Source organism: Columba livia, chromosome 2, assembly GCF_036013475.1.
Source record: "Columba livia isolate bColLiv1 breed racing homer chromosome 2, bColLiv1.pat.W.v2, whole genome shotgun sequence".
Classification (NCBI taxonomy): Eukaryota; Metazoa; Chordata; class Aves; order Columbiformes; family Columbidae; genus Columba; species Columba livia.
The window spans coordinates 108,260,904-108,271,461 of NC_088603.1; the positions used below are offsets into that span (position 1 = coordinate 108,260,904).

At 43.3% G+C, this 10,558-nt stretch overlaps 1 long non-coding RNA gene across 8 annotated transcripts in view; it reads right to left on the reverse strand.

The window, feature by feature from the left end:
* The window catches only part of LOC110355641 (uncharacterized), a 107,190-nt gene extending 96,888 nt beyond the window's left edge, over positions 1–10,302 (reverse strand). For 3 of the 8 annotated variants that reach the window (XR_010470438.1, XR_010470442.1, XR_010470434.1), the window contains exon 1: positions 9,673–9,965. This is a non-coding gene — a long non-coding RNA (uncharacterized LOC110355641). Of the gene's footprint in view, positions 1–9,672 lie in introns of all 8 variants that reach the window. The other 5 variants (XR_010470439.1, XR_010470440.1, XR_010470441.1 and 2 more) reach the window with 5 other exon arrangements.
* Positions 10,303–10,558: the final 256 nt, after the last annotated feature.

The window sequence follows — 10,558 nt, forward strand, 5'->3', positions numbered from 1 at the left end:
TCCATTTCCATCAAAAGCCAACTAACTGGAATGCACAGCTCTTTACATAGAGCAGTATAAAAGATACAAAGCAATCAAAAATAATATTTAAATCTATAATTTATATCTATATTTCTTATTCAGGTCAAAGTTCAGTGAAAAAAAACTACTCCGGGCCATTCTAGGGATCAAACCAAGAAGTACCTCATAAAAGATTCCCAAGAAACTTAAATAATGGCATTTCCTAACTTTTCAGATTTTTTGTGAAGCCTGTTAGCTATTTCCTAACCCTATTAGAATTTCTGTATGATGACAGAACAAGTGAAAAGAAAACATTATCTGAAGAAGCATTTCTATGTTAATGACTTTACAGAAACCCTGTCAGAAGAAATCTGGATTACTTTAAGCATTATAAACCTTCCTAGTCCAATCATAACTATCTATGATTGTAAAAAATTTTCATATTTCTAAATTGAGGCCACAAAATACATTTCCTTTTTCTCCTAGACAAGAAAAGAATCCAATCTCACTTTGGAGACTTGAAGCAGGGTGAGGGGGCAGCAGGAAGGTCCTTCTGTTGTTCTTCCGATATAGCCCACTAGACAGGTATAAAACTAAAACTGTTCTAGAGATTTGGAGTAATAGCATCTTTGGAACAGAGGAGGTGGTGTTTTCTCCACATAACACTTGCTAGAAACCAAGAGCATCCACAATTACCAGACTACACTGTCTTAAGCTCTGATAGCCACACTAATGTCTTTAACGGACTTTGGAGGAGTCACTAAGTGAACAGCTGATCCATCCAAGTCAAATTCTTTACTATATCCTTTTTTTCTGTACCCCTCTAATAGTACAAACGGTCACCTATAGATGATTCAGCTAGAGGTTGAGAAGTTGAGCTCTGGAAACCTATCAGTCCTGTTTTTTCAGCTACAAGATTAAATGCTCCCATGACAGATGCTGCCTGGAGGAGTTCTGTGCTTATGTCTTCATGGACACGTGCAGGCCCCTAATTTCTACAACTACCATCAACTTCACTTAGAGACTTCCAAATGGAGATCTCTTAAAAAAGAATGGTCCTTCAACAGCACAATGAATTATTAACCTAATAGGGTGATAGTTTTACATAAATCTGATTTTACCTCACCAGACATCTAATCTATAAATGCAAACAGGCTGACAAGGTAGGCTCTTCTCTCCTCTGGCAGGGATTTGAGCTGACAGCCCTATCACAGAAGATTTCTCATCATTGTAACACTTCTTGTTACTATGTAAAGAAGCCAGAACTGCTAATGAAAACTACTTTTTGGGTTTTGTGCCATTTTCAATTATAAGAAGATTTGTGAAGGGGTTTTGGAGATGTGCTGAGTCCTTGCCTCCCTACTACCTCCCACATTCATCTTTCTATTTTGTCTTTCATCTCCTTTCTGATGCCCCACATCCCAACATGCCACACTGCACTGGTTAAATAAACCCCTAAATCTAGCTTTTGTCTAGCACTAATCCTTTTATTTCCTAAATCTTATTTAATCCGAAGGGCTTCCTTTCATCTCTTTAACTGTCAGTTGGGTCACTACTGTTTCCTATCAACAGCTCCTGCAAATCCTGTACAGAGTTAAAAAGCTTTCAAGTGTTTCTATGATTCTCATTAGATTCTGCTCTCCCCGACACCTGCTATAGACCATATCGGTGCTGTTCACACCCTCCTGCCTCACCCCTCCACAAGACAGTTCCCACTGCACAGAAGCAACAATCATATTAGAAAGGGTTTCCCATCTTTTTCTGGAAAACTCCCTGCCCTAGTTCCAGCTGAGACATTAGCAAGGCTTGATTAAATAAGGGTTGTTTAATACAGTGGGGGGAAAAAAAAAGAGGAGTTTTTAAGTTGAGGTCATCAGTGAGAGAGTAATGAGAGCAGCTTTCCCCAGTGCCACAACGAAGGGACTATCAGTTGGGTTTTTTCATGCATCAAATCACTGCCCATAGGAAAAGGTGTCTGCATTCTCCTCTTGATTCCTCACTGGCCAGTGGAGCAAATCTGGATGAATGGGGTGGGAGGAGAAGCAGCTTTCAAAAGCCTCTCTCTGCAAGGAGCACCCGTTTGCTAACACCCAGTAGGTGTCTGCAGCAAAGTCTTGCCTTCCAGCAGTGAGATATTTCAGAGCAAGTTCTACTGCTGAGCAAGATGCTGAGCAGAAGTTGCAGTGGGAGAACACCTCAGTTCCCACACTGCCAGCTTGCAGACCATGCACACCAGCTCTCTGCCTCCTGGATCTTGGTGGCACAGGGCAGCTCCTCACACTCTGCCCTGTTCTGCAGCTCTCAGAGAGATGGTACAAGTTCTTTATGTGCCTTCCATTCATTGCATCCTCCCACAGCACAGGCAGCAGCACTAAAGCCAAAGTCCAGAGCTGGCAAGTGTATAAATACCATCCCCTCCAAAGGGAGGCAGAGCTGCTGTTGTTTATCAAGCCACCCAGCCTTCCTCCAGGCACCCTGCTCATTTTGCCCTGCCCTCACACCTCCCTGCAAAAGCTCTTGGTGACTTTAAAGAGGCCAGAGATGATGGGTGTCTTTTGCATCCTACTGGACAAATAGCCCAAACATCAGATTTCATTTAGTGTTTCACAGATTTAGAATAAAATATATGGGCTTTATTTCCATTTTTACCCCATCAGTCAGTGGTAAGCGAGAACATGAACACCCAAATGACACTAGGATTGGTACACTTACCAAGTGATGAGCACCCTGGTTTCTCACTGACTGGCACCATGTGCCGAGAAAAGGACCACTCAAAGTCACCATTCGGCAGCATCCTGTGTTTGTAGCTGTCAGGAAAAGAGTGAGCGCTAGTAGCCCTCCATTAACAACCCACAATGACCATGTGAGGGGACAAGGAATGGTCAGTGTCACTGTGCAACTCCCCACTCTCCATGGCCACCAACAAACTCTGCATTTTGCTGGCTCATAAGCTGTCTTCACGTACGCTCATGCTCTGAAAGCTAACCATTTATACCACTTGGATAACATCCATATCTTCAGATAAATTAGATTTTTGGATGAAGCTCAGAGAGAAACAGATACTGGTAGCAACACCACAGCCGAGTTCCTCTCTGACCCTGCCCTACTCTGCAACCCTGCCAGCTGAGGACGCTACTACCAGGCTCTTTGCTCGCTCCAGTAAATCCCCAGTGTGCAGGAGAACCCTCACTCTCAGCTGGGGTGAAGCATCCAGGTCAGTCACTCAAAACATGACACAAACAGTTTGCTTGAAATCTAATGTTAAATCATGCTCAAAATGTGAAAGCTCATTTACATCTAACTTCTGCTTTTCCTGGTGTACTTCCAGTTTTGCCTCTGGATCCCACATCATCTTCCCCCCAGCTCCTAAACGCTGCCTCCTAAAGCCTACTGGGAAAGTCAGGCATGGGATTTCACACTGAACACTACCACCCAGACCCACTGCATGTAACCAGTTAAACTGGCTAGATGGCTGCTGCAGTCCACAGCTGCTCCAGTTCACACTCCGAAGCAAGTTGCTATTTGCTTCCTTTTGCACAACACAAGCTTTATCTCTCTGTAGGCATGCAGTAGCATGTCTGCATCCTTTGCACTACCATACTCATGCTTAGGCAGGGTGGGCCAAGTAAGTTTAGTCAAGCTGCAGAGTCTTTTAGCTATGCTAAAATATTGTCTAAGGCGGCAATAGCAGGATGAATGGGACTGGGGAACTAGCATGGGAACGCAGTAATTGTAAATTTATCCTCACTGATCTCATATAGCTTATACAAATTCTTCTAATGCTTTTAATTAGATTTTGCTCAGTGTGAGTTCACTATTTTACCCATGTCACAATATTCTAATGAAGTTAACTAAGAACTACAAAGTTCAGAGCTGGATTTTTAAAAATTTTTTTAGAACCATAAATGTCTTGTACTGAAGGTAGAACAACCTGCCTCAGGATTCAGAATCCAACTTTTCCTCCAACCCAGGTACCAAGCACTCCTACTGGGAGGGCCATGCATCACCCTTGCAATCCCTTGCTTCAGTATGGATGCAACAGCAGGACCCAACCCAGCCAGCCATCCCGGAGGCAATTTTCCAGCATTGTTCTGGAAACTGCAGTGAGCCAGGGATGACAGGGCTGTCCTGCTTTGGTGGGAGAAAAGAGACGAGCTGCATAGATGTGAACTGTGCTATGCCAGTTCCCCTCTGTGCCAGGCAGCTGGCCGGGTGACCAAGCCTGGCTATTTGATTTACTTAGTACTGATGAAAGCAGAAAAGCAGAGCAAGAAGTTTCAGATCTCACCAGTCATTTATAACACCACTTCATCATCCACCAAAGGGTATGTGGTTTCATCTACCAAATGAAACAATCTAGTAACAATAGGGGAATTCTCTTAGAAAAATTAAATAGAAGTTTTTGTTTAAGAACATGCACAAAGCTTAAGCATATCAGTAGGTTACTGAGACCTCAGTGAGAACTAGGCATCTGCCTGCTACATTTGAGAACCTTCCTGAGCATAAAGTGATGTGCACATGGACTTCGATGGTTTTCTGGGTGGGACAGAAATATCTGAAAGGAAATTATCATAAAATCAGGTGAGGGGAAAATATAAGAGAAATGATAAGTCCAACACCTGTCCAATTAAACAAGACTGGAATATTAGAAACAAAACTAAACAAACAAACAAACAAACAAATCACCAGACTAACAAAAAAAAACCCACTAATATTTATAAAGCAAACCACACAAATTTCAAGACAAAGCATGTTTCATCTAGCAGCAAAGGTCCTGAAACCCTTTGAGTCAACACAGGAAAATGAAAAGCCTATTTTCCTGTGATATATGTGAAGGCAACAGCCAAAGGAAGAAGCACCCAAGGTGGCCAAAAATCTCAAATTGACACCACTCTTTATAGAGATGCAATATTTAAAATGTGGGGCAAGTGTAATTTGAGTGTGGCAGCTTAAAGCTGGAGAGCAAACAGTCCTGCTGCCTTCTGAGCCTGACAGAGGAGATCTGTAGAAATACTGCTGTGAAAGAAACACCGGAACTGATCTGTGGGGTTACAGAGACATGTTGCCATGAGATGGTCTTGGTCTAAAAAGTGGCAGCACCTGTACATACTTTGCAGCTGACAGTATGCTGGAGAACCAAAGATAAAGTTAGGGAAATTATATCAAAATTCAAAACTACTTTATCTTCTCCAAACTTGCCACTTCAACATGAAGTTACATGAACAAATAGAACTGTGTTAATATTGTGAATATAGGAATGTTCCAACTTTCTGAAGACCCAGCACTTCCAGCATTAAGAGGGACAGCAGTGTAACCCACCGATTCTTAAAAGTTAGCTGGAGACTAGGTTTAAGTCAAGAAGTTTGCTATGGTATGTATCCCATAGGTTTCATTCAGCAATATCCATCTTGCATGCACACAAAATGTTCCAATATATCAGCTAAACTCCCCTCTCAGAGAAGCAGAGGTGCATTTCCCGATACTTAAGAAAATACAAAGTGAACAGTAGGAGGTGTAACTGGAAGAGCATCATTTGTGATCCTGATAATTTTAATTTGGGTTGTGGTAATAATTTAAAAACAAACAAACAAACATAAAACCACAGAGGAATGAAGCATTGGACATAAAGCTCAAAATCTGCCTAACATGTCTTCTAATCATGTATAAGCTTAGGCAAGGTTTCTGTAGAATATTTACTACTTCTACAGTAGCCACAGTTCAAAAAACACACAGGCACAAGCAGCACCTAGGCATATTCCACAAACACTGGCAAGTTGGAGAGAAATATAAAAGCAAATTCCCCAAATCCTCATTTTTCATCTGGATTCACTTTAGAGTCTTTCATATCCTGAGATCATCCTTCTCTGGGAATTACATGACTTGCCCTTTACCAGAGCAGTTCACAAATAGTAAATGTGTTTCATAACAAAAAGCTGGAAGGGAAGAAAACTAATTGCAGTTAGGTCTTGAATTTCTTTTTCATTTTTGATGACTAATTTGAAATTGTATTTCTAACTCTTTTTTCTACATTATGAGGAAAAATACTTCATGTTTTATGATAATTCCACCTTTAGGCCGTGTCCTGGTTTTGTTAAAAACAAGTTTCTCTTTTAGTGAATTTGCCTGTCAGCTAAAGCTTTCATATTAGCTGCATTTTCCCGGAGAACCAGATACATGTTTTGGTAAACATAGCAATGGAATGCAAAATTATTGGTAAGAATGGATGGACATCTCGTGAGAGGGGCAACGAGAAACAGGTGACCAAGAAACTGACCAACGGAGTATAACATCCCATTCACATGAATACTTCATATAAAAGTGGAGATCACAAGGATCTCGTCCCTTTTTTCCTTATGGCCGACATTAGGAGAGGATCTTGCTAGTCGTCCCTGTAGACTGAGGCCTAGTGACAGACTGAATCCAGCTCCAGTTGGCTGCAGGATCCAGTCCAGGACTTCAGGTCCCGGTTCTGCAGTTGCTGGAACTTTCAAGATTGGTTTTGTATATTTTGTATTATTTTCTCTATTGTTATTAGTAGCATTAGTAAAACACTGTTAACTTTTCCAACTCTCTTCTCTCTGTCCTTCTTTCCCTCCCAATCGCCTGTCCTTAGTGGGAAGGCGGGAGAGGGAGGGGCAAAAGGAGGAAGCGGAGAGAGAGGGGGTTAAAAATACATCTGCCACGGTTTTATCGTCAACCCGCAATCAAAACCCTCAACAGGTCATCAATGTGAAATGAGCGTAAATCACAACCCGCAAGCAGGACACACAAACTCCTTGTCGGGAACATCTCGAGCCCAAATTAAGAGGGATGAGCAAGTTTGCTGAGACAAAAGAGGAACTAATGTAAATTTTTACCAAGTCACTCAGAAAACCGTAGTTTCGCACATTTGTGTTGATTTTGGCACTTTTTTTGTCTATATTGAGCTGTCCTGATAGGGTACATTCACCTAATTTCCCATCACACTTGGCAGGCCCGGGACTGCCACAGTCTACATGTGGTCGTGGTGACGTGTGCTGAAATGGTACCACCAGTGCTTGTTTGTTAGGTGGAGAAACAGTGTAACATCTGAAAGGTATCTGTAATTTTTGATTCCCTTCGAAACCAGTCTCTGTCAATGATGTGTGTGTGTGTGTTAATCCAGTATTTATCCAGGTAGCCAGATTTGCAATCCTGGAGCATGAAGCCTTCTCTCTACCTAAAACTGTAAGAGGAGCAACAGAGATGCCCCACCTACAGAGATGCCTCCTACAAATGTAGGGAGTACCCAAACAGAATAAAGCCTATGCCCATCCTAAACATCATCAGTCACCAGGTCTGTTTCCAGCAGCTTGAGTAGTCCTGCAATTGGGCTTCAAGGTGTCTGGGATGTCTCTGCTCACCCTGACAAAGAATGTGATCATTTTAAGCTACTTGTGGTAATGCAGTTTTGGGGACAGGAACCTTCTGGTAAGCCTACTATCAGAGTCACTTAACATGCACTCTTAAAGCTGTCTGAAATAAAATTCAGTGATTGTAGATTATAAGATACATAGTAGAAGGAAAAGTATGACTCTAAATGTTCTATGTATGGGTTACAGTGTGGACAAGTGCATCTTCAGCTGGCTGAGCAGTTTTATGTTAAGCCTTTCAAAAAACTGTCAGCACTGTATGCGGGTAACAGTTCAAAATGCACAAGAGTTTATAGGCTGTGACATACACTGTGGTGTTCTGTGGTAAACATAACCTTTACTAAACAAATGCTGGCAAAACTTTCCATTGTAAATGCAACGTCTTGCAGAGTTCATAATTACTATTGCTGCCATATTAATCATCAAATTATACGTATGATTGAGCCAAGGAAATGCTGAGTAAGGTTGCCAACTTGCTGTAGTTAAAAAAGAAAAGAGGGAAAGGTAAATAATATCACAGAAAAGATTTAGAAATCAGTTTTACCATAGAGAAATTAAATCCTTTCCACTATTCACATTGCTAATAAAATGTTTCCATTTATCTCTTGCTGATGGATGCAGGGGATGGCCACATCACTGCTGAGGTTGTGCAGGCAGCTCAGCCCAGCCTCATCAAAGCAGCCTGACAGAGACCTGCAGCATTTCCCTGGGAGAACAGGACTGTTTCACAGCTCCCTGTGAACAGGCTCAATCACAGCACTGTCTGCTTTGATCAGGCCTCTCTCCTGAAGCATCTGGATGGAGCCTCAGACAAGAGATGCTCAGAAAAGGAGTTGGCTGCTTGCCCTGCTGCAGCTGAAGAATTTGAGCAGGGCGGAGAGGACTTGGGGGGATGGGGGATGAGTTATTTGCAGCAGAGGGAGAAATGCAGCCAAAAGATATCCCAGATTTGAAGAAACTTTATCAGCATACAGAATCAACACGTTTATTTACAATGGCAGGTAGGGGGTGGAATAGATTGGATGGGTTTTGAAAAGTCTTACTCCATCTTCAAATCTAGCAGCTAAATCTAGCCAAATTGAGGCATCATTTCTTCTCTTGTGCTGTGATAATTCATGGGATTTATGGTAACACAATCAAACCTAAACCAGGCCCAATCCTGTAGCAGGTTTATTCACACTGTGCAGTCATTCACAGGGTCAGAGGGTGCATGGATGGCAAGCACAGGGTGCCTGTCAGCCTTTGAAATCCAGTCTGTGCACGTGAAGCAATGCAGGGTACAAAACAATTTTTAATTGTTTCTGATGTCAAAGACTGTTGGGTTATGGTGTTAAAATAAAACCAGGGGACACAGCAAGCAGATGTCAGACTGATCACAGCGTTCCTGCATGAGGGATCAAGAACCAATTTACCCGGGAGATAGGTAGGGACTAATGGTGTAGGGAAGCCGTAACCCATGTATTAGCACCCCCTGGAGCAGCCTGTTCACTTGCACATCATATAACCAAGGTGCAGTGACGTGCAATTGCAATGGCATTTGATTGTGTGCTGAGGATGGACACTGCCCTGACCAGCGTAGACAGGGACCCCTGCACTGCCCTTGGTCAGACCTCACAGTCATGAACGGCATGTACATGAACAGAAATCTTCTAGTCAGATGTTTTCCCCTCCTGTGGAAACAGTGGTTTGTAGCAACATGTCTCAGATCTGAGACAGGTCGCGCAGAGAAGCATACACAAAAGACTGCAAATTGTCTGTTGTTCTTCATTTTCTTACTCATCATTTTGAAGGAGTCTGACAATCAAGTTGTATGTTTGTCAGAATTTAAGGACCCCTAACATTTGGAAAAGGCACTGTAATAATTAGGCACAGCTGCATCTTTTTGTACAGAAGGTGCAACAAGCTACAATACTTGCATAAATGTGGCCATTACACATATCAAAGGTTTTTCTGAGCTCTGAGAAACCCTGAAAATTGCTACCTCGGTGCTAGTTCACTAGTTCACCCAGGCTTGTGGTAGCCAAAAGAGCTAGCCCAGATCAGCTCGTCCCCTTGCTCTTTTTCACAGGAAGGGAAGGGAAGGGAAGGGAAGGGAAGGGAAGGGAAGGGAAGGGAAGGGAAGGGAAGGGAAGGGAAGGGAAGGGAAGGGAAGGGAAGGGAAGGGAAGGGAAGGGAAGGGAAGGGAAGGGAAGGGAAGGGAAGGGAAGGGAAGGGAAGGGAAGGGAAGGGAAGGGAAGGGAAGGGAAGGGAAGGGAAGGGACCACAACAAACACAGTCTGACCTTTTGAGCTTTACAGAGTGTGGGATGGTATCCATGCAGCCATCTTCACCATAAAGCAAGAGTGAAAATGTGTGGAGTCTCCCTGTGTCACAGCCACAGTCTTAACTGGAGACTTCACCCATGTTCGGTAACACAACCTGCAGAGCCCTGCCTGACCCGGCCCCTGTAGCTGTGCTGGCTCTAAGCACCTGCCAGTGGTCATACACACGCTCCTTTCTCATGCTGAGCAAAGACTGGAATGATGAGTCCCAACAATGGCTGTGTAGGAAGTGGGTTATGCAGGAAATGGGGTAATGCCTATGAGGAAAGGAGGGTTTACCCTCATGGAAACTGGCATTTGCCTAGAAGGCAAACGGGCCAGATGCAAGAGCCTCAGATCCTCCCCTTCATTGCTGTCATGCACACTAGATCAGAGATAAATCATCACAACCCTGCTGGTACCCCAGCCAGAGGCAGGAGCCCCAGTGCTCCAGGTGCCCTCTCCTCCCTGCTGCGCACGTACTGGAGGTAGGAAAGTTGTTCTTGGCAGAAATTCAGTGGGCATCTCTGCCTGCAAAGTTCTTCATTGCAGAAGAGGTGAGAGAGCTCCTGGGAGCCTTAAAGTCACTCAGGATTCTGGTAAACAGCAAACTTCTGCAACACAAGACTTAGTAGTACCTCAGAGAACTTAAAACAACTCTATTTCTAAATATTTGCTCCACCAAACTCAGTGAAGCGGCTACAGTATTTGCATCCACTGAGAACAAGACTGAGGTGGATCCAACAATCCTGCACAGGCATCCCTACCTGGCTGTGATTTCTGCCAGTGCCACTTCAGTTGCAGGCAGCAATGGAAGAATTCCTGTCAGGGCATTTTATTGGCACAGATGTCTTACATATTTTTGTC